Raw genomic sequence first — 23,961 nt, 5'->3', positions numbered from 1 at the left:
TCCCATGGGAACAACACAAGAGTGTTGCCAGCAGATTTTGTTTATCCGGTTTGGTACTCAAGCCATTTCTCGTTTATTTACATTCAAAATACCCTTCAAAAATATGCAGAAGGGAAATGCTCTCTTTTACAAGAGGGAGGCCAAGCTCCTCTCTGACTTTGATGAATGAGAATTAGTTCCTTAGTTCTTGGCGTTCTGGGGAAATTGAGATAATTTTCAAGTTTTAGTTGCGAAAGCTAATACAGAGGCTGCGTGTCCTGGGTGCAAATAACAGCATGCTGTTAGAAACACAGCTTTCCATCAGCCTTGCATTTGAACCACGGCCCTCAAGACCTCTGCTGAGCCCTCAGAGGTGTCTGCAATGGGTTGCAGTCTTCAAATTTCTGGGGAGAATTGTACAGGTGTTTCTTTAAAACTTAATTCTTATATGATTTCTCTGTAATTTTTCAAAATGAGGGCTTTACAATTTAGTGACTGTTAAATTGTCCAGGGTGCTGGATAAAGGATATAGTGGAAGTTTGACCACAGATGCCCACCACTGTCACCATAATTGGAAATTCAGTCTTCATAAACACAGTAACACAGATCAGAGGAAGTCCTGGTAGTATTCTGTCCATCGCATCCCCCGCCCCCCCCCCGGCCACCACCTGACTGTCCTGTAGTCTCTGGATACTGCTGAAAAAACACAGGAATAGGTATTACTTTGTCCCTCATAGCCAGGTACAGACTGGTTAGCACAAAGAGGAGTCAGCATCAATATCACCCTGACTCTCTAAGTCCCTGGTTATCACTGTATCACCCCTAGGCTACCACTGTTTTTGTGAGATTTGGGAGTTCAGGCAGCATGCCTTATACCTGCCTTTTATTTCTTAGGAAATCCATAGAATAAATAAGCAAACAAGCCACACAGAATGAAATTTATAATTTCATGTTAATTCTTAGAGGCTTTGTGTAAAGTATGCTATTTGGCATTACCACTGCTAATATTTAAAAGTGTGGGGTTTAGTTTTACTTAATTATTGTAACTGTAAAATGTTGGTTTTATGCTTTCTAAAGAAATGCAGGATTTTGCTAATCGACTACAGATTTCAGTCTAAAATAAAAGCTTAATCAGCCTGTGTGACAAGCATATATTGTGTTTCCAAAAATGAACCTCCCCCCAAAACAAAACAAATAAAAAACCAACTAAGCAACAACAAAAAACAAAACCAGGACTCAACCCATATAATGGGCTTGCATCCCATGAATAGGAAGCCAAAGTAAGCAAGAGATAAGAGAATGGAGAAAGATTACCTGCAGCAGGAGAAAAAAAAGCTGGAGAAATAATGCAAGACCATGGCTTCACTGGACAGGGGAATGTAGGGAATTTATCTGGAAAACATGTACATATTCCTATGGGAAATCACTTCAGGGACAAGCACATCCAAGCATGCTCAGTTAGATTGATGCTACTGAGCATGGTCAGTTGAAAGTCATAATTCAAGAGGGAAAATGGTTGGGGGAATACATCTAGGCACATTCAGCTTGCATAGCAAATACATGATGGACAATGTTTCTGGGTGTGCTCACTTTGTGGGTGGTGAGTGTAAGGGTGAGTGGTCACCCTTAGAGCTATACTATAGTTCTTGGCCATAACTAAAGCGCAAGAGAAGTTCCTTTCCAAGTAGGTTGTAGTTATGGTCAAAGACATGGACACATTGAAGTTGAGTCAGTTCAGGAACCACAGCCTCACTTAATTACTAATCATTTAACTTGCTATGTTTCGAAAATACTGCCTTTATGAAAAAGTCATACAAATAAGCAAAGAAAAATTTGATAAGAAATAAAGATTTAAATTCCGATATACATCTTTTAATTTTATTCTTATAAAGGTGAAAGAAAGCTTGGCCCAGGATTCTAGAACTTACATTTGTCATATAAAGAATAATAAGCTTTTACCATACCACCATAAATATCCTTTCTTGAAAATTTGAACAGCCATGGGGAAGGTAAGAAGGAAAGGAATGCCAGGTTCCTAGCATGCACATGCCATTCCATTAGCAGTGTACGTAGACACAGCCCAAATCTGTGCATTGTAAAGAACTTCACTGAAACCCCTCCTTTCTCCAGGAACATGCTGTAAGAAGGAGCCTTAATCTACCATGGACAATGTTATAGGTTGAAGGTCAAGTGTTCCCCATAAGCTCCTGGGTTTGATCGCTTGGTCACTACTTGGTGGTAATGTTTTGGGAAGTGATGGAAACTTCTGCAATAAGGATTCTGGATGACAGAAATGGGTCCCTGAGTGTTATTAGCCTGCTTCTGGTACTAATCTCTGCTTCCTGTCTGCTGTGATATATGAAGCCACCTTATGCTCCCACCAGCAAGGACTGACTGAGCCAGTCCTAACACCATGCTATTCTGACCATGATGAACTAAAATTCTTTCAAACCATGAGTCAACATAAAACCTTCTTTCTTTAAATGACATTGATTAGGCATTCCACAAAATGACAAGAAATATCTAGTCTTATCCTATTTTTGCAAAGATAGATTAGGTTGCAATAGTAATTTGCTGTTGTAAGTATCAAGATATAGAAAGCATCAATGAATATAAATTATTTAATAGACCAAGTAACGTACACCTGTCATTTCATCCTGGAGGATGTTAACTGTAGGAGGCTACTGAACTATAGATATGCTATCTCATGAAAGTATTCCTAAGAATACTCTTAAGTGTTAAAGCTATCTTCGGTAAAACTGGTCTCTGGAACAGCTTTAAATTCCTAAGGAATGTGGCCCTGGTTAACTACCTGACCATTTAGCGATTATATCTTCATCTCTGAAAACAACACTTGCTTTCCATAAACATCAAACTTGCATTTATTTATTTATTTATTTATTTATTTATTTATTCTTTGCCCTTAAAAACTCAAACCAACTGGAGGTTGGGGCTGCTTCCTGTTAATCTGCCTGGGACACCCCCTGGCAGTGAATAAAGACTCCACTGGGCTTGTTCAGGCCTCTCAGGAATTCTTCTCTTCCGGTACCTCATAACAAAACAACAATAATAGTAATGAAGTTCAATGATCAGTCCTCAATGTCGGGATATTGTCCTGCGATAGAGTGGTTACCTAGGATCCTGGAGACCTTGGTTTTGATCCCAAATACAGGAGGGAGAGAGAGAATATAAATGAAATGACGGTCCTAACTCAGCCTTGCAAAGCATATGGAGTTGTTTATACACAAAAATAAAAGTCACTACTCAGAACACGCTCCTTGAGCAATTGCAAAGACACCTCACACTGTAGTCTCTGGGCTCCATGCCCAGAGGTATGCTCCAGAAATGCTCTCTGAATAGAAAGCTGGGCTTCTCTGCTTCATGTGGAATACAGTTAGCACATACATTACTCTCTTTGGATGTCTGCTTATACCATACCTCATGAGGTTACCTAGCAACATCACATTAATTAGAATGATGATATCAAAACATGGGCAAAGGGAAAAAAAAGGCAAAATGATGTATTCCAGAAACTATCAGATGGATATATTGTGTGCCTGCAGAGCTCCTTCCTCTTGAGACAGATCCTGCCCTGAAGTAAGAGCACTTCACACTCCCCAGAATGTTCCTGGGTTCATGTCTGGACCCAGACCAGTGTTCAGACAAGGGAGCATTTTGTGAAATCCAGATCTAACAGAGAGAGTGTCTACGCCATCCTGCCTTTTTTCAAAGAGTCCTGAAGAACAGACTCAATGACCACAGTGACCAGCCAGCTGCATACTCATGTGCATACCTCATACTCCCCAAGTAGCTTATTTCAGGCAATAAGGCCTCTGTCTGCCAGTAGAGGAAATCCCAGCCATTTCCAGGGTAGATGGTGAGGGTGAAGCAAATGAACTAGAAAGAATGTGACTATTTACATCTCAGAAGTGTGCAGGGAGCAATCTACATGCTTATTCTTCAGGTCATTTGGTTGCAATGCCTCTGTAATTCCGTTAAAAATTCCACCCATACCCATTTCTCAACCTGTTCTCTTTGCAAAGACATACTGATCAAAATTACTGGTCAGAAGGGAGTTTTTCACATAATTTCCTTTTTAAAAAGTGTAATTTATATTTATTAATACAATCAGTTGTTATGATTAGGATATTCCATCCACATCACCAGAAAAATAGGTAAATGCGAAAACATTTTAAATGTGTGAAAGTGAAGTTTCTTGACTTTTTTTTTGTTTGTAGTTGAAAGGAAGATTACAACTAGGTGATTTTAAATCTTCCAGAAATAGCCCCAAAACAATAGGCGTGAGCCAGTGAGATGGCTCAGTGGATAAAGGAGGTTGCCTAGCAATTATGAGTTTGACTCCAGAAGCCCATGTAAAGATAGAAGAGGTGAACTGCTTCCAGGATTGACTTTCACTTCAAATCACGGTTTGTCCTCTCTCATAACAATGAGGTAAACACACACACACATACACACACACACACACACACACACACACACACACACGAAAGCAAGGAAAGGAAAGGAGGAAGAAAGGTAAGAAGAAAGAAACCAATAATCCATGTAGCCTTTTATGTAAAAATTTTACGTTTTATACCATTTTATTCTTGTCTAAATGATACACATACATGAGTCGAGCTCCTAGGATTACTCTGGACAGCTTCATTCAAATGGGTGCTCTTGTCTAGACCTTCTAGACCTGATTCCCTTTAAGAGCTATTTCAGGGATTAAGCTTATACTTCACTGTTTAACGACTTTTCGCACACGATTAGAATAGAAATCCATAGCACCCCCCACCCTGATGCAATTCTACTCAGGCAGGTGTTAGCTGCCCACAAACCAGCGAGAGCCCTCAAGGCCTAGGCTGGCAGAAAGACATCCATGGGCCATCCAGAAGCCTTGAAGCAATGTGCAGGTAGGTCCCATCTGATGAGAAAATATGTGGTGGAGAAATGGGAGGGAAAGAGAAGGTGAGTGGTTCATGTGCAAAGAGGCAGAACCGAAGAACGGAAGGCAGTGAGTAGCAGTGATATGGGAGGCTTGCTTCACCCAGAGCCATGTCTGGGTCCAGGGTCCTACCATAGCCAGGGCTATACAGACTACTATTCCTGGGGTCTGGGCCACCAGTTGGGGCTGTGTTGGTGTCTGGGGCCATGCCTGCCTGAATAGCCCATGTTTCCACCTGGGGCCATGGTGACATCAGGACTTAGGCTCTTGTCAAGGACCATATCTGCATCCATGGTCCTGATACAGCCAGGGTCTGTGATGAGATACATGACCCATGTTGCCACTAGGGCCCACTTAGAGACCTGGGGTCTGGGCTGCAACCTGTGGCCTTGTTGGGCCTGGGGGCTGTGTTGTGACAGAGGCCATACAGATCTGGGTAGCCTGTACTGCTACCCAATACCATGGTGAAGTCCCGGCCAGAATTGCAGATGAGGGCCATGTCTGGGTCCATGGCCCCGCTGCAGCTAGGATCTGTTGGTGTCTGATGGCTCCTTTTGCCATCACAGCCCATGTAGATGCCCGAGATCTGGGGCCATGTTGGTGTCTAAGGGCCACACTGCCACTGGGGCTGTGCTGATCTGAGTGACCTGCACTGTCATCTATGGCAATATTGACATCCAGGCCCAGCTGCTTCCAAGGATAATGTTTGGGTCCATGATTCTACTGTAGCTGGGGTCTTTGTTGAAATCTGAAGCCCATGTTGCCACTGAAGGTCACACAGAAGTCTAGGGTTGGAGCCCAGGGGCCATGTGGCCACTAGCTATATCCTGTATTGTTGCTGTGAGGACTAGCCTCCAGCAGCATAGGGTTTGACTTTTGACTTTTCTATCTGAGGGAGTAAAACTAAGCTCTCTTAGGGGCTGGTGAGGGAGGCTAAACTTAACTTTCTGGGGCCAGCGATGAAAGGAAAACTCACAGACACACAGACAGACACACACAGCCCCCCCCCCATATCAGGATCTCACCTAGGGTGCTGATAAATGGCAAGCCTTCAGCAAGTCAGAGAAACTGAAGAGGAGATTAACTACTGGGCAGACAGATACACACACACACAAGGACTTTTCTGAGGGTCAAAACTTCTTTCTTTGTTTTCATATTCTTACTTGTTTACTTACTCTATTCTTCTGATGTTTTCCTTTTGTCTCTCTTGATGTCTCCTTCTGACATTTCTTCTACATCTTTCCTGGTGTTTTCCTTTTCTTATGTATTTATTTTCCCCTCAGGAGAATCTTTCAACCAATATAAAAATTATAATGTGGTTACATTCTATTTTTTAAGTGAATGACCACAATGAACACAAGGTAAGATTTTTCCCATATCCCTACTATGATTAAATATTTGTGTATTACAGATGAAAAATAAATTATTCCAAGAACCCACATATATTCATACCCAAGCAATTTGTTATGGAATAACAGCGTAAGCAAGCAAGGTATAATTTTCAGTCAGTTCTTTTGCTGACAGGTTGCATTTTGCAGTTACAAAGAACAAACCAATCATTTTATTGCTTATTTCAAAAGGAAGCCTTATAAGAAATCTTAAAGGAATCACACACACACACACACACACACACACACACACACACACACACACATATATGTAAGTCACTCTATTTTACACCTGCAGGGTTCAAACCCAGTCATCAACAGTTCTTGATATCAGGAAGCTGAGGGCAGAAATAGGTAAAAATTAATCATCATTTTTGGTTCCCAACCAATCCTATCAAGAAAGGCATGTCGGCTAATAATAATTGGGCTCTCATTGTTCTTGTTTCCTGGCCTTAAAGAGCCCCACTCAGCTTTTAAAAGTATGGCCTTTCTACACTTTAAATTGCTTTCCAAGATTTTCTACTTTAAGCCATCAACAAAAGCATCTTATCCTTACCTTAAGTCATTTTTAAAGCTTTGTTTTAGCGATGATGCACACCGAAACCCACGAGAACATCTCTCAACATTAACAATAAAATAATTTAAGCTAACTAGGCTTCTGGGACTCAATAGTTTTTCTTAATCATTAACCTAAGCCACAGTCTATGTGGCTCCTCAAGAGAAACTCATGTGTGTGACGCTTCCTTGTTTTATTTTTTATCCTCTGCAGCCTCGACTTTACCAGAGCAGGGGCAACATTTTGTCCTGCCTTTACATATTAATTTTCCCACTAAGCTAACCTCTACCATAATCCCTTACTATATTTATTAAAGATCCTCATTCATCAAAATTCAAGTTAAGCGGACACTATTATTGTTAAAATCATTGCTTTAGTTAAACAGTGCAGTTTAGGAAGAAATCACCTTCATAATAATCCACAGGTAAAAACGCTGAACATAATGGGGTATTCCATGAGTGAATCATACTCCATTCAAAGCAGTGGGAGTATCTCCATGCCCATCCACACCATGCCAGATGCCAGAGAAAAATGGCAGCAGCAACTGTGTAAAGGCTCAGCAGTAGCAGGAGACATTCTGGGGCTGAGGCTCTTGGGGCCTTGCCTGTCTGAGTTTCACCATCAGAGCTTTGATTTCTGGTGGGCTGATCCTGGAAGTCAATTGCTACCTGCTGCTCCTCTGACACAGCCACTGTCAAGCCTGATCTTAGCAGCCAGTGCTTCAAACTGGAGCCAATATGTCATCTGGTCCTGAGCTTCTGCCAAGGATCCATGGTCTAGCTGCAGTTGGGGTCTGTATTGATGTCTGTGTCCTGTTTCACCTCAGGGAATCATAAGAACCGTGCTTGATAAAGTCAGAGGGCCATGCTGAGCCCGCTCCACCATTCGCTGACCCTGGACATTGCAGCAAGAAAGCTGGCTTCTGTACTTGAAAGAGATGGCCCCACCCCTCACCACAGGCAAGGAAGAGTTGACCCTGATGACATGGGCATTGTGGAGCTAGCTCTTCCCGGTCACCCGAGACTTGTGGCTCCAGTGGCTCTAACTGAACAGCTCAGCTTCCTCCTTGGCTCATAGCCAGGCCTTGGGCTGGTCCACCCTAACATCTACCCCATCTAAGACCTGCCGGAGCTTGTGAAGGGACTGGACCTGTGGAAGGAAGGATACCCACAGAATCTCCATGACTTGGGGCAGCCACAGAATGTCCAAGAGGAGTTTAGATGAGAATACAATGACGATGGCATGCCAGAAACCAGAGGCCTTGAACCAGACCAGTGACTCATTGCAGTGAACGTTGGCTAGTAAAGCTGATTGGATGAAAGGGTACACCATGTGACATACTGCTTCCACCAATGGCACAAGGACAGATGAAGAGGTGCAGGAGAGGGGAAAAGAATGGAGAAGAGTCTTTGCTGTTTGCTCTGTTCTTGGGGTTTTTTTGTTTGTTTTTTTTTGTTTTGTTTTTTTTTTTTTTTGTTTTGTTTGGCTTGGTTGCTTTGTTTAGTTTTGTTTTGATTTTTAAATTTTTTTCTATACTTTTAATGGGGTGACTGGAAGGTGAGCAGACTTAGGGTACATGATGTGAAATTCTCAAAGAACCAATACAAATTATGTTAAGAAAACAAAAGAAACAACAATAAAAAGACATGAATAGGAGGATTGGGGGGGGGGCTGTTGGCCTTCCTGAACTCTCGTGTTCTTTTAGACTTTGACTTACTTTCATTTTTTTTTGCAATTGGTTCCCTGTGTCCATGAAAACTCTGAGGTAAATTTCTTCATGTTATGCATTTTTTTTCCCCAAGGGGCTGGCAAACAGGTTGCTGGCTATAGGAGTCAGTTTTGGGTCTATTTCTAAAACAAACTTTCCTTCAGCTCCTTCAGCATCCCTGTTTGTGACCCACACTCTTCTAGAGACATTTCCCTTCTCAGTGGCTCACTGTTCCTGGTGATCAGCTCTAAAGAGCTGTGCATGAGACATGTGCAGGCATGAACCAGAGCAAACCGTAGCAGGCAGAGGGAGCTGGGTACTAAGTTTCACCCTTAGCCCAAGAATATATGCCCCGGTAAGTCGACCACACTCCAGAGGAAGACCACACACCCAAGAGTGTTTAGGAAGCACAAAATGGCCTTGGTGGGGAACAGATAGACTACAAAGTTGGTGCACAGGAAAGGGGGATGGGTCGGTGAAGGGGTGGGGAGGGAGAGTGGTTATGAAGAAACCACGTCGTATGAAATTTTCCAAGAACTAATAGCAAAAGCTATTGATACCTCTGCTGTTTCTCATCCATTTCATTTTGCCCATTCAAAACACTTGTTTCCTTTTACTATAGTAAGGTTTCAGGGGAAATAATAATGAATATTATATGAATATCATCATTAAGAATGCATGTGCAAATAAATACGCCTCTGTGTATCCATGTGGCTGCATTCATAACACATTTGCCAGAACCTTGATGAACCTACATAAACCTGGATAATTCACAAAGGAGCCTGTCACTTGGAAGAAATGTGCTGTATAAAACCCAAAACTCATAGTGTCTGGAGGAAGAGACCTTTAGCAGTCTGAAATGCTGGCCTTCTCTGACATCAAGTGCTGCCGTTCTTACAAACACTCTCAGGTGACTGTCAAGGTCATGGCCTACTGCAGTAGAGCAGAATCTCTGTACTTCCTTCCCCTTAGCCCAACCGAGGCTCAATGGACAAGACGCATGCGCTGTCCACATGGGCCAGGCTGCTTTGACACTTGGCATTTTGTAGTGGCGTCTTGTTTTGCCAGTGGACTTGCAGCAGTGGCTGCATCCTAGTGGCGTGGCCTCAGGTGTGTAGACATGACCCCTTGTAGGGACGTAGTCAGAGATCTGAGATCTGGAAAGGCAGAGACTGCAACTTCAGCAGCAGGAAGACACGGCAGTTATTTACCATAATTGTGTAAGTGCTTCCCTAATAAATACCTGTTAATTATTCATCTGGGTCTCACACACTCATTTAAACCTGACTTCAATTAGCACCTGATATAGGACACAAACCCAAGACCCTGAGACTAAGAGTCTCAAGCTCTAGAAACTGAGCTAGCCAGGCAGGGTTGAGGAAGCTGTGCTGCATGGCAGGTAATTAGCAAATGCAAATGCAAGGCCCTCTGGTGGTGAAAAAAAAGATGCCACTACACTATTTGACATCAATATTTCTAGCACAGAAAGCCTGAGCTCCAGAATGAGATATGGAAAAAAAGCCATACAGGAGACACACAACAATGTGAAGAGGAAAATAAATGCTGCTGCTAGGGTATGAATACAGCACACCCAAAGTTCACATGTTTGACTTGGTCCCATGTGCAGCGGTATTGAAAGGTGAGACCTCTTGGAGGAGACAGGGTCATGAAGGCTCTTTGGTTACTTTCTATTGCTATGAAGAGAAAATTACAGCAAGGGCAACTTATAAAAGAAAGAATTTAACTGTGTGCGTGGGCTTGCTTATGGTTTCAGAGGGTGAGTCCATGACCATCATGGTAGGGAGCATGACAGCAGGCAGGCAGGCAGGCAGGCAGGCAGGCAGGCAGGCAGGCAGGCAGGCAGGCAGGCCGGATAGCACTGGAACAGTAGCTGACAGCTTACATCTGATGCCCAGGCTGGAGGCAGAGCGCTTATGACTGGGCCTCGTGTGGGTTTTTGTCACCTCAAAGCCCAATCCCAGCCACCAGTAATGCCACACCTCCTAATCCTTCCCAAACCATGGACCAACAGGAACTGAACCTCAAATATATGAGCCTATGGGCACTATGCTCATCCAAACCGTCACAAAGGCTGTCTCAGTCAGGGTTTCCATTGCTGTGAAAAGATGCCATGGCCATGGCAACTCCTATAAAGGAAAGCATTTAACGGGGCCAGCTCACAGGTTCAGAGGTTTAGTCTACTATCGTTATGGCAGGAAGCATGGAGGTATGCAGGCAAATATGGTGCTGGGGAAGGAAGGATCTGAGAGTTCTACATCTGGATTGGCAGGCAGCAAGAAGAGAGAGTGAGAATTTCTGAAACCTCAAGCCCACCCCAAATGACACACTTCCAAGGAGGCCTTATTGACTCCAACAAAGTCTCAAGTCTTAATTCCTTCACGTAATGCCAATCCTATTAGCCTATGGGAGTCATTTTCATTCAAATTACCATAAAGGCCCATCACAAAAATACAAAAACAAAACAAAACAAAACAAAAAATCCCTGACTACTCATGGATCAGTGGAACAGTGGGTTAATGGGTTATTTCAGGGTGGCCTTGCTGTAAAAGACTGCCATCTGTCTTGCTTGCTCTATTTTTCAATGCAATCTAGAAGGAAGGCCCTGACAGGCTGCTCATAGGCTCTTGACTGTTCCAGACATTAGGATGATATTTTCAGCCCCTGACAAAATATTATTTCCTTATAAATTACTTAGTCGCAGGTGTTCTACTACAGCAAGAGAAAATTGACTAATATTGCTTACCATCACAGGATGTTAATATGTGGGGCACTATTATATAAAAAAGCCCAAGACTCTTAATTCAATCCGAGTTTTGTACTCATCATCATCCCGATGGCTGATTTGGTACTGACTTGGAAATGATTCCATTCGGAAGGTTCCAACCTTTTCTTTCCTCATCCCCGTGCATTGGATCACGGCTCAAGAATGGACTTATTCAAGGGAAATTCTGAGTGCTTGTGAGAAAACCCCAAGAAAACAAGCAAGAGTCTGTGGCCTCGCTTTATTCACGATACTGAGAGGTTCTTGGAATGTGTCTTCCTTCTCCTCATAGGTGAAGAACATTGGAATGACTTTATATTATTCATCATAATTGGCGATTGTTTTTTATATGCCTCTATTGAAAAACATGTTTTTGCCACCTGCAGCTTGCCCTTGTGATTGCTTCTACTCAGATGACTTTTCTTACCCCTGAGTATAAATTGTCTGGTGCTCTGAATAAAATTGGCTATTGCATGAGACTAGCCCTCCTCAGTTATCTGATAAATTCTCCTAGGTCCCACTGCCTCTAGAGTGGTGTAAACACCTCTGTAGATTTTATTTTATAGTAAAAAGCTAAAATCTCTTTTACATTACACATACTAGGTTCGAAAGTGTGAAACAATACTGTTCCTTTAGGTACCAGCTAATGGCTTTTCTTGATTGTAGGATCATTTAAAATCTTATGAGATTATTTTACCTTGTGATTCATAGCTCTGGGTTTTTTTAAATTTTTTATTTAAATTAAAAACAATCTTATTTTACACACCAATCCCAGTTCCCTCTCCCTCCCTTCCTCCCACTCCACCCACCATCTCCCCATCCCACCCCATCCGCTCCTCAGAAAGGGTGAGGCCACCCATGGGGAATCATCAAGGTCTATCACATTATTTGGGGCAGGACGTAGGCCTTCCCCCTTGCATCTAGGCTGCAAAAGTATCCCTTAGTAGGAAATGGTGTTAAAAAGGCCACTTCATGAATGAGGGGTAAGTACTGGTTGCATTATCAGCAGACCCATAGACTTCCCAAGCTCCCTAACTGACACCCACGTTTGGCATCCTGGTTCGGTCTTATGCAAGTTCCCCAGCTGTCAGTCTGAAGTCTATGAGTTCCCACCTGCTCAGGTCAGCTGTTTGTATGTGTTTCCCCAACATGGTCTTGACCCCTTTGCTTATCAATCACTCCTTCCTTTCTACAATTGGACTCCAGGAGTTTGGCTCAGTGTTTAGCTGTGAATCTTTGCTTCTGCTTCTATCTGCTACTGGATAAAGACTCTAGGATAGCATGTAAGGTAGTCATCAATCTCATTACAGGGGAAGGGCATTTAAGGTAGCCTGTCCACTATTGCTTAGATTCTTAGTTGGGTCATCCTTGTGGATTCCTGGAGATTTCCCTAGTGCCAGGTTTTTCATTAACCCCATAATGGCTCCCTCTATCAAGGTACCTCTTTCCTTGCTCTCCTTCTCTGTCCTTTCCCTAACTTGAACTTCCTGATCCCTCATGTTTCTCCTCCCCCCCTTCTCCCCTTCTTTCTTTCTCCCCCTTCCTCTCCCCTCCTCCACTACCCCAATTTACTCAGGAGATGTTGTTCCTTTCCCCTTCTTGGGGGGTCTATGTCTCTCTTAGGGTCCCCCCGGGATTTCTAGCTTCTCTGGGATTGTGGATCGCCATAGCTTTGCTTTTTTTGTTTTTGTTTTTTATTACTATGTTGTATATAAAAACTTTCCCCAAATAGATATTTATTGTTTGTAAATATAGTTTATGCTCCACAAATGAGAAAGAAAACTGGTTTATTAATTGTTTGCTTTCTCAGCAGAGTGAGCCAAACTGCTGAAGGCATTTACGCAAGGTTCTCACTTTCTCTTGTTTAAGACTTCCATGAAGAGGAGAGCTGCCTAACATCTCAGGATGAATTGCACGGAAATAGCACCAAGCCCAGACTACGTGGGACTTGGGTTGAAAACTGGGGCTTTGTTCATGTTAGGAAAACACTGTAGAAAACAATCCACACTTACAGAATTTCTGAGAACTCGTCAAGTAGCATGCGGGAAGCATGGAGGCTGCAGTCGATCTGGTTGGTATTGCAGAAGTAGCAGAGAGTACTACCATCCGGTTCTTGACTCCATTGGCCCCGGGGGAATCATGCCCTTCTTCTCATTTACCTGGGCACAGGTTGTGATAAAACTCAAGGGGAACATTGGTAGACTCCGGCAGGCAAGGGTGACCAAGGCAGGGAGAGAAATGTGCAGGGCAGATCTAACTTAGTGAGAAGACTTATTAGAAAGGGAGAGTGGAGGGGGGGGGGAATAAAGAGACACAGAGACCGAGAGAGGGTAGAAAAGAAGAGGGAGACGGGAAGAATCCCATCAGACATGGCAGTGGTGGATGGAAGAACCCAGAGGTCCTTAGTTAGCAAAGTGACTGAGTTGTAGGTTACAGGGTCTCGGCATTTCTCAGACTGCCATGAGCAGGAGCAAATGCCAGAAAAACCTGCCAAGGTCACATGCACCAATGTTATGACAAAGCTCCAGGGAACCTTGGCAGGCTCCATGGCAGATGAGGGTTACTGAGACGGGAGGGGGGCCTTGGCAGGCACACATAGTTTGGTGAGAAGTGTTATTTATTTATTTTTTTATTTTCTCTTATTTTACATAACGATGCCAGTTTCTTCTCCCTCCCTTCTTCCCTCCCTCCCATGATTTCTGACCCCCCCATCCTACCCCATTCCCCCCCCCCACTCCATAGGAAGGGTGATGCCTTCCAGGAGGGATCATCAAAATCTGTCAAGTCATTTGGAGTAGGGTCTAGGCCCTCCCCACTGCCTCTAGGATAAAGGAGTATCCCTCCATGGGGAATGTGCTCCCAAAGTCCTTTCATGCACCTGAGATACATCCTGGTTCCACTGTCAGAGGTCCCTTAGACTTCCCAGGCCTTCTAATGAGACCCATGTTGAGGGGGTCTGAGTCAGTCCAATGCTGGTTTCCCAGCTATCAGTCTGGGGGTCATGAGCTCCCCCTTGTTCAGGTCAGCTGTCTCTGTGGGTTCCTGTAGCCTGGTCTTGTCCCCTTTGCTTATCACTCCTCCCTTTCTGCAACTGGATTCCAGGAGTTTGGCTCAGTGTTTAGCTGTGGGTACCTGCTTCTGTTTCCATCAGCTACTAGATGAGGGATCTATAATGGCATAGAAGTTAGTTATCAATCTCATTGTCAGGGAAGGGCATATAAGGTAGCCTTTCCACTGTTGCTCAGATTGTTAGCTGGGGCCATCCTTGTAGGTCTCTGGACATTTCTCTAGGTACAGTTTTCTCTTCAAACCTATAATCGCTCCCTCTATTATGGTATCTCTCTCTCTCTCTCCCTCTCTCTCTCTCTCTCTCTCTCTCTCTCTCTCTCTCTCTCTCTCTTTTGTTTGCTCTAGTCTATTCCTATCCCCGACTCAATCTTCCTGGTCCCACATGTTCTCCTCTCCTCCCCTTCTCTTTCTCCTAGCTCCCTCTCTACTCACTGCCCCCCCACTCCCAATATACGCAGGAAATCTTGTCCTTTCTCCTTCTGTGAGGGACTTTGTATGAATCTCTTAGGTACCTTCTTGTATATTTGTGTATTTGAATGTTCTTTCTCTCTGTTTTTTAGTTAGTTTGGATAAAGTTTTTTCTGTCTGTTGATTTTCTTGAAAAACTAACTCTTTGTTACATTGATTCTTTGTATTGTTTTTCTACTTTCTACTTTATTGATTTCAGCCCTCAAATTGATTATTTCCTGGCATCTACTCCTCTGGGGTGAGTTTGCTTCTTTTTTGTTCTAGGGCTTTCAGTTGCACTGTTAATTCTCTAATGTGACTATCTTCTGTTTTCTTCATGTGGACACTTAATGCAATGAACTTTCCTCATAGCACTGCTTTCAAAGTGTCCCATAAGTCATAAGTTTGGGTATGTTATGTCTTCATTTTAATTGAATTCTAGAAAATCTTTAATTTCTTTATTTCTTCCTTGACCCAAGTATAGTGCATGCACGTTGTTCAGTTTCCATGAGTTTGTAGGGTTTCTGCGATTTGTGTTGTTGAATTCCAACTTTAAAGCATGGTGGTCTGATAAAGTACAGGGGACTATTCCTAGTCTCTTGTATCTGTTAAGGTTTGTTATGTCACCTAGTATGTGGTTGATTTTAGAGAAGGTTCCATGTGCAGCAGAGAAGAAGGTATATTCTTTTGTGTTTGGATGGAATGTTCTATAGATGTCTGTTAATCCCAGTTGAGACATAACTTCTTTCTGTTGTTGAATGTGTTCTTATACTGTTGTCTTCCTATCCCTTCTTCCAGTGGGTGCTGGTGGGATCTCTTCCTCTCTTGGTTCTCTTCTGGTGGGTGCAAGAAGGTCTAATACTCTGATGGCTGTCTTCTTGCTGTGAGTGGATGTGGGACTAGCACCGAGTTGTTGGTAGACTCCGGATGGCTTGGTCTACAAGGACAGGTTCACCTGTGTGCTGTCCCCAGGCCAGGAAGGTTATGTTTATTTTATGCAGTAGATACACATTTATATGTTTATATGCTTATTTGTATATCTACAGACTATGTATTATTTATCTATATTCATTCATAGACAAGTACTTGTGTGCATTTGGGGAATGAATCTTTCCTAGTAGATGACAGGAGTCGCACTGGACCCCAGTGTGGATGCAGGTTCACGTATGTATATGGGACTTACTGCATACTTTACATTTTTGCATGCATGTAGTTATGCATTGGTGTCCCTGTCTCATTCCCATTTATTTTCATCTGTTGTTTGATTTTTTGTTTAGTTATTTAAAGATTAGATCTCACTATATAGCCCAGAACTTAGACCTAGTGATTCTCCTATCTCATTCACCTGAGTGCTGAGATTACAGGTGTGCCTCACCATGCCCAGATTCTATATATAAATATGTGATTGTAAATGTGTGTGTGTGTATGGGAAAACACTTATTTTCCCCCTATACTGCAAGGTGAAGCAGATATTCCTACATTTTATATTAGTAAATTCATATATGATATATACATAGAATTTAAGTAGTTTATGTATTATCTCCACTTACAAATACATGTAAGTGAACATTACCAAATGGGCTTTAGCCCAGCATTGAAGATACAAGTGTTGTAGAGTCTTCAGTACAAGACCCTCAGCTCAGCCCAGCCGTGGGCCTCCCCTATGAGCCCCTATGTTGCATGTGGGCATTTCACACACTTCAAACTCTGCTATCTCAACGTTAGTTTCTTCCATACCTCTTGGAAACAGGACCGAAGACTGTAACTTTGGGCTTTGTTATTTTCCTTAGTGGCTTGATTTAGTGGCCAGAATGAACGTGTTGCAGCCTCTTCCTCTTCTTTAGTACTAATCAGACACAGGTCACTAGCCTCAGGCAACTGCCCCACAGGCAGGTGGTTCCAATGCAGGTCTTAATTACTCCCTTTCTGTAGACCTAACCAGTGAGCGGAGACTGGGCAGGCCTACTCACCACTATGTAGCCTCCTGTGTGAGTTTGAGATTGTGTGTTTCTCTGTAGGCTGTTTCCTGTGTGTGTATGCAATGCACACTTAACGTTTTTCATATGTCTCTAGAGTTCCCCTTGTTAACTTCTTTCCATGATCTGTAAATGTTAGTCTACTGTCTTTCAATTTGTCAGGAGAAAGTTTTCTTTTGGGCTTCGTTTTGTTTTAGGGGCTTCAGACCATGGCAACTTGCCTCCAGAAAGCAAGGCTGCACACTATGGAGGGAGTGCATGGTTAAACAACCCGGAGCCTTAGAGTAAGGAATCAAGAGTCAAGAAGAGGTTGGTACCTTCTATCTTCTTTGAGAGATGCCCCTGGGACCACTTGTTAGAATCTTCACATGAGCAGATTTACTCTCAGGATAGAACCATAAACACATGGACTTTGAGAGATCTCAGAGCTCAGGTGATGACAACTTATCTACATTTGTTTGTACTTGGTCATCCTTGTCAGTAGATGATCTCTAGAATAAGGGCAATAATGCATCTTTATATTAAATTCTGAGTTTCCATGTCTGTTAATTTAGTATGTATCTAGCTCTGTAATCACACATCTATATATATAATATGCATCAAAATTTGTAAAGATGTGTTAGCTTAAATTTTGTCCATATTTATGCATTTTCTTCTACAGAGTATGATGAGGCATTCTTAAATGACAGATAAAGCAACTAATTTATGTGACACATGACATGTGCATATAATATGTTTGCGAATGTTATATATTAAGTGTATATAGACATAAATTGATCAAATGGTGTTGGTTTTGTTTTGGGTGTCTTGCTAATTAGCTTGGAAGCCTGACAATGAAAATCTTCCTGTCTCAGTCTTGAGAGTCACAATTGTGCTACCTATGACTGAAAAGGCCACAAACCACTTTGCCTAACATGCAGAGTCTCTGAGTCTCCCAGAGGTGACCGATGGTGCCAAAGGCCTTAGCCTCCACAGCTGCAGTGAAGATAAGAAATGGGCAAACTAGTTACATCTGGCACCCTCTGCTCCCACCAGCTTAGGTGGAAGGATCACCACACTCACCCATCTTCAGGACAAATTAAGTAGTGTTTTTACACATCACCGATAGAATCCCTAAGTTAAAATGAATCAAGTGGGAACATATACATGAAAAATTCTTCACTGGTCAAGCATAGACATGAGAGTTTATTACTTGAAGTGCTACACACTTCAAGATTCTTAACCATGACCACAGCAACTCTTATAAAGGAAAACATTTAACTGAGGCTGGTTTGCAGTTCAGAGGTTTAGTCCATTATCACCAACATGGTGGCATGCAGGCAGACATGACGCTGGAGAAGGAGCTGGGAGTTCTACTTCTGGATCTGCAGGCAGCAACAAAGGACAATGACATTGAGCCTGGCTTGAACTTCTAGAACCTGAAAGCTCACCCACTGTGACACACTTCCATCAACAGGTCCACTCCTACTCTAACAAGGCCACAGCTCCTAAAAGTGCCACTCCCTATTTCCCTATGCAGGCCATTTTCATTCAAACCCCTACATTGTGTAAAGGGCCTCCCATAAAAACTCTAAAGAGTGAATGCCATGAAAGTAATAAAAAAAAAAAGCAAAAACGTAAGAATTAAAGATACATAAAGAATTAAGATACATTTCTAATGTGAAAATTATCTCCAAGTTTGGGAGATATAGATGTCATGCAATTATCATTACTACTTAATCAATAAGTAATAAGAATAAATGAATTATTTTTAAGAATATTATATTACTAAGATACAATTAAGTTACCAGTCTCCTGCACATCACGTCACGCCTGTAAGTATTCATCAGGCCACTAGGTGGCGCCAAAAGCTCAGCTTTGTAGCACTCAGATCTTCATTAAGGCTTTAAAGATTCACTGAGAAAGATCTCAAGGAAACTGAGTTGAACATGTTTGGGGCTACAAAGATTAGAAGGTTCTCATCTAATACACACGTAGGCTTTGACACTGTGTGTGCTTTCTCAATTTGAGTATCGTGATACATAAAGTATATGTATCCAAATTATGAATTTCAGGTGTTATCCACAGGGCTAGGAAGACGCGTCAGCAAGGAAAGATGCTCGCCAACCCGATTGGGATCCTTTGGATCCATTAGTGGAAGAAGAGGACCAGATTCTCCTCTGACTTCGACACAGTACTGACACGTGTGCATGAGGAGTGAGTGAGTAAATGAAAGAAAAATAAACTTTGAAAAGACAATGCCAGTCTATAGGGAACATTGAACAATCAGCTAGTGAAAAACATGACATTTAATTTCCAAGTATTGGGGATGGAGGGAGCTCAGTGGTTAAGAGCATGCATTGATTCTGCAGAGGGCCAGGTTTCAGATCCAGGGCCCACATTGGAACACTCAACTGCTGGTAAGGTAACTCCGGCAGACACATGGTTTAAAAACAATAACGATAAATATCTTCTCATTTTTGTTAGTTCTTTGGTACTTAAAATGTGTTTTGGTCCTATTATTTCCTTCCACCAGCTCCTCAAGGATCCAATTTTTTTTCCATTAAGTCCAGTTTGTGGTGAAGAGATATTCCTGGATGTGTGGCCTTCCACTGAAACAAGGCTGGTTTAGCAGAGGTCACACTCTAGAGAATACTGTTCCCCTCTCTCAGTGGTTACATATACCTTCAGCAACCAGGGATGGGAACCCACCCCCACTCCCCTCTAAGATTATGGTTTTGTTTGTCTTGAACTTGCACAGGTCTTGTGCATGTTATCACATGTGTCCATACACATATCTACCATCCCCAGCTTTTAGCATCTTCCTGCCTCCTCTTCTGTATTGATCCCTGAGGCCTTGGAAGGGAGTATGACAGGCATAGCTCATTGGTGATCTAGCGTTCTCTGCACCTTGACTAGTTGTGGAGTCTCCATGATGAAGGTTGAGAGGTGCATTGATCTATGATTAGAATGATAACTCATTAAGATTCAGTTTAATACTACGTCCATCCAATCGTGTGATGTTCTCCCCAGGGATTATGAACCATGCAGTCACAGATTCTGGGCCCATAATGTGTGTTTCATTCTGTGGAGTTCTACTGAAATCTGGTCAGAAGCAGTTGGTTGCTTCCATGATGTTCATGCCACTACTGCACTAGTGGGTGTGTCTTGCCAGGAAGCCATTATTCCAAGTATTGCAATGATCAACATATACTTTAAGAGTAAAAACTGTTTTTAAATTACATTTTGAAAATAATTTTCTTCAAAGATCTAGTCACATATTCATCTTTCAAAATTCTTCTACATTTATTTATTGCTCCCTCCCCTGCGTGCACACATGAAGGCTCAGCTTTTGTGGGCAATATTTTAATCTCTTTCATAAAAAGGTTTGTGGGAGCTTGTTTTTCACCATAGCAATGTGAGAACACATGGAAAATACTAATTATGTGAAAACAACTTCCCACGACCTATCATATCATCTGATACCATGATCTTGGGTTTCCCAGACTTCAGAGTGATAAACAACACATTTCTGTGGAGGGCTTTTCTTTTTCTTTTTTCCACTATCTCAAAAGTATCAAAAGATACTTAAGTGTGCTAGGGTGTAGGCCCTTCTCTTAATTATATGTGTAGAATTAGAGGTAATGGTTAACTGTTACTATTTAATTTGTAGCAAACACTGCCTCACTGTTTCTATGAGAACTTGACAGAAATGTCTGAAATTTAGAAACTGGTGTAAGTGTTTGTCTTTCTGTGCAGTGCTGGTCTTCATGTGATAGTCTGGACAAACAGCCTCTAGAAACACATGCTACTTGCAGATGTTTTAAATGATTTAGTGTGTGTGTGTGTGTGTGTGCGTGTGTGCGTGCATGGGTGTGTGTGTGTGTGTGTGTGTGTGTGTGTGTGTGTGTGATGTGTGTATGTGGTTATAGAGGCTAGAAGAAAGTGTTAAGGCACCAAGACCTGGAACTATATGGTTTGATGAGAGAGCTAGAGCTAAGTTTGGATCTTGTCATTTCTTCAGCCCCAACTTGTAGACTTTTTTGAGTGTACACAGCCATGATATCTGTCACTAATCAGGGAACCCAAAGATAGTGGTAGATGACCCTGTTGAAGGGAAAGTAATTCTGTACCTATTATAGCAATATATCAACTTTATGTTAAATATTTTATACATGGGTAAATTTTTAAGTAATTTTTAATGTAGATTATCTTCTTATTGGAACTTTCACTGATTACTGAGCTAAATTATTTTTAATGTTAATTATATTAATTTTAAATTTGCAAGAGTATTACAGGTTTGAAATGGTATAAAAGACAACCCTAAAGGAATCAAGTACATAAACATAAGACCCGAAACTCTAAAACTATTAGAAGAAATCAAGGGAGGTACCTTAAGGAGTTGTTATAGGATCGGCAAAGATTTTCTAAAGAAGACCTGAAAGTACCAGAAACAAAGCAAAAACTGATGTAACAGGGTGTAACAACTTCAAAAACGTCTGCACAGCAAAGGAATCCACCACCAGCAGCAAGAGGTGACCCACAGAATGTGAGAAAATATTTGCTAACTATTCATTTGACAGAGAGGGTAATACACAGAATATATAAAGAACTAAACATAAAAACAACAAAAAGAAACCTAATTAATAATAGGAAAAACATAAACACTTTTCAATGTAGGAAAATATACATGGTCATCAAATATATGAAACATATATTTCATGTTTAATATTATTGTATAATATTATTAAGAGCTTTAGGAGTATGTAAATTAAAACTGCAATGAGATACCATTTTACTTCAGTTACAATAGTTGTTATTAACAACAACAACAAACAAGCATGCATAAAAAGAAACTAAACAAATTCTAGCAGGGCTACAGAGAGAGAAACTGGGACACTTGCACATTGTTGGTGGCCATATAAACCAGTATAACCACTGGGGGGGGGGAAATAACATAGAGGCTTCTAAAGAATGAAAGGTAGATCTACCTTGTAATCTATTACACTGTGAGATATACATCAATATACATATACTTAATACATATACCTTTATTTTGGTGCTAGTAGCAATAACTGCAATATAGAATCAGCCTTAGTCCACATCAACCAACAAATGGAAGAAAAAAAATATGGTGTATATTTACACAATGATTTACTATGCAGCCATAAAGATGAACAAAATCCTGTCACCTTCAGAAAACTAAACATAACTTCAGGACATTGTGCTTAGTGAAATAGGACAAACACAAGAACCGAACACATTGTTTTGCATGTGGATTTTTCAAAGTTGGCCTGAAAGTGTATCATAATTACTAGAGACTAAGAACCTGCCATAGAAAGGGTCTGGATCTGATCAATGTCTGCTGAATTGAGGTTTGGAAATGTCACATTTAACCCCATTAACACACACAACTAATACGTGTTAATAAAATAATAAAAAACACAAATGATATACTTTTAAGTCTAATAAGACAAACTTGATCAAGCCTCTGTGCAGAGGACGTCACTCTCACATCTGTGTGTTCTACTTTATCTTCTTCGATGACTTATCTTTATTAGTTTAGTTGGGGATTTCTTAGTTAGGGTTTCTATTACTGTGAAGACACACCATGACCACGACAACTCTTACAAAGGGAAACATTTAAAGGAGTGGCTTACAGTTCAGAGGTTCAGTCCATTATTATCATGGTAGCATGCAGGATGCATGATGCTGGAGAGGTAGATGATGCTGGAGAGGTAGCTGAGAGTCTTTACACATCTTGACTCATAGGCAACAGGAAGTAGTCTCAGACACTAAGTGGTATCTTGAGTACATATGAGACCTCAAAGCCCGCCTCTAACAAGCCACTTCCTCTAACAAGGCCACACCTCCTTTCCCTTTGGGGGTCATTTTCTTTTAAACCACCAGAGGGCAGTAAGGTAACTACAATATTTGTTAGTATTCATGAAATCCTGATGTCATATAGAAAAAGTAGCAACAAAGAATTATGACAAATTTTTATGTAAGGAAGCAAATCTCTCTTACTTTTTTCCCATTTGTTTGGTTGTTTTGCTTTGCTTTGTCTTTTTCTAAGAGAAATCACACAATTTGTTTCTTAGTGACAGAATAGTAATGGTTCAAACAATTCAAGACAGAAAGAGAAAGAAGTAAAACTGCAGAATTTCTTTTAGTGAATTTTTTATTGGCATATATCCCTTCTATAAAGTAATAGATGTCAGTATGGCCTTTGTACTAAGATACACCATATATTTAGACATGTTCACCCCTCTATTAACCTTTTCTGTCCCACTCCTGCATTCCAATGTTCTACTACTTCTTCCCAAGTACTTTCCCTTCGACTTTCATGTCCTCATCTATCTATCTATCTATCTATCTATCTATCTATCTATCTATCATCTATCATCTATCTATCATCTATCTATCTATCTATCATCTATCTATCATCTATCTATCATCTATCTATCATCTATCATCTATCTATCTCTATAGGGGGTTTATTAGAATGATTTACAGGCTGTGGTTTAGCTAATCCAACAATGGTTGTTTATGAATGGAATGTTCAGGAATCCAGTAGTTTCTCAGTCCACAGAGATGGATGTCTCAGCTGGTCTTCAGTATACACTGGAATCTCAAAGATGTAGGCTCTGATGCCAAAGAAGAAATGAACTTGCTTGCAGGGTGTAGTGAGATAGTCCTTCTGTGGCACTGACCACGCCCATTGGGGGTGGAGCCATGGGCGGGTGACCTGTGGAAGGAGTTCAGAGAGAGAGCCGGTAAAAGCTCTCTTGCTGGCAAAAGCTCTCTTGCTGGTGTGACTCGGACAGGAGAGGGACAGGAGAGGATCGGGTTGAATTTCCTGGTGTTCATCTGTCTAGGTTGTAAGTTATTTCTCCCTGAATAAATATCTATTCTGCCTATTTGTTTATCCTGATCCTTATTTAACTGCTATAGCAGGGTAGGAGCAAGCAGGCAGAGAACAAAGCATTCTTCTTCCATGCCCTTATATAGGCTTCCTGCAAAAGGTGTGGCCCAGATTGGAGGTGGGGTTTTCCCAGGTCAAAGGATAGGATTAAACCTGTATCTTTCTACCTAAATATACAAATTAAAAGTGGACTTCTTACTTCAA

The sequence above is a fragment of the Phodopus roborovskii genome, unplaced genomic scaffold (assembly GCF_943737965.1).
Source record: "Phodopus roborovskii unplaced genomic scaffold, PHOROB, whole genome shotgun sequence".
Classification (NCBI taxonomy): Eukaryota; Metazoa; Chordata; class Mammalia; order Rodentia; family Cricetidae; genus Phodopus; species Phodopus roborovskii.
The sequence above is the reverse complement of the archived record's forward strand: the minus strand, read 5'-3'. Positions refer to the sequence as shown.